This window comes from Hemicordylus capensis, chromosome 2 (assembly GCF_027244095.1).
Source record: "Hemicordylus capensis ecotype Gifberg chromosome 2, rHemCap1.1.pri, whole genome shotgun sequence".
In the NCBI taxonomy this organism is placed as follows: Eukaryota; Metazoa; Chordata; class Lepidosauria; order Squamata; family Cordylidae; genus Hemicordylus; species Hemicordylus capensis.
Genome location: NC_069658.1, coordinates 222254298 through 222255750, shown reverse-complemented (window position 1 = coordinate 222255750; position 1453 = coordinate 222254298).

Genomic DNA, 1453 nt, shown 5'->3' with positions numbered 1-1453 from the left:
CGCCCCCCCCTCCCACTGTGGAAAATTAAGCCCCGGAGGGAGTGTTCTTCCCGGGGGGAAGCGGCGGCGTCTCCAGGCCGGGCCGGCTGGAGGCCCGGAGGCCAGGTCTACCCGGCGGGCGGAGGCCAGGTCTACCCGCCATTCGGGCCTATGCGGGTAGACCGGGCCTCCGGCGGGCGGAGGCCAGGTCTACCCGCCATTCAGGCCAATGCGGGTAGACCGGGCCTCCGGCGGGCGGAGGCCAGGTCTACCCCCATAGGCCTCTATGGCGGGTAGACCGGGCCTCCGCTCCCCACTCGGTCCCTTCCCCAGCCTGCCTGCCGGCGGGGCCTTAAGCCCGGGAAGGGAGGTGGGAGCCCCGGCCAGGGGAAGCGGATCCTTAAGCCCCGGGGACGCCCCCCCCTCCCACTGTGGAAAATTAAGCCCCGGAGGGAGTGTTCTTCCCGGGGGGAAGCGGCGGCGTCTCCAGGCCGGGCCGGCTGGAGGCCCGGAGGCCAGGTCTACCCGGAGGGCGGAGGCCAGGTCTACCCGCCATTCAGGCCTAGGCGGGTAGACCGGGCCTCCGGCGGGCGGAGGCCAGGTCTACCCGCCATTCAGGCCTATGCGGGTAGACCGGGCCTCCGGCGGGCGGAGGCCAGGTCTACCCGCCATTCAGGCCTATGCGGGTAGACCGGGCCTCCGGCGGGCGGAGGCCAGGTCTACCCGCCATTCAGGCCTATGCGGGTAGACCGGGCCTCCGGCGGGCGGAGGCCAGGTCTACCCGCCATTCGGGCCTATGCGGGTAGACCGGGCCTCCGGCGGGCGGAGGCCAGGTCTACCCCCATAGGCCTCTATGGCGGGTAGACCGGGCCTCCGCTCCCGACTCGGTCCCTTCCCCAGCCTGCCTGCCTGCCTGCCTGCCTGCCTGCCAGCGGGGCGTTAAGCCCGGGAAGGAAGGTGGGAGTCCCGGCCAGGGGAAGCGGATCCTTAAGCCCCGGGGACGCCCCCCCTCCCACTGTGGAAAATTAAGCCCCGGAGGGAGTGTTCTTCCCGGGGGGAAGCGGCGGGGTCTCCAGGCCGGGCAGGCCGGAGGCCCGGAGGCCAGGTCTACCCGCCATTCAGGCCTATGCGGGTAGACCGGGCCTCCGGCGGGCGGAGGCCAGGTCTACCCGCCATTCAGGCCTATGCGGGTAGACCGGGCCTCCGGCGGGCGGAGGCCAGGTCTACCCGCCATTCAGGCCTATGCGGGTAGACCGGGCCTCCGGCGGGCGGAGGCCAGGTCTACCCGCCATTCGGGCCTATGCGGGTAGACCGGGCCTCCGGCGGGCGGAGGCCAGGTCTACCCCCATAGGCCTCTATGGCGGGTAGACCGGGCCGCCGCTCCCGACTCGGTCCCTTCCCCAGCCTGCCTGCCTGCCTGCCGGCGGGGCGTTAAGCCCGGGAAGGGAGGTGGGAGCCCCGGCCAGGGGAAGCG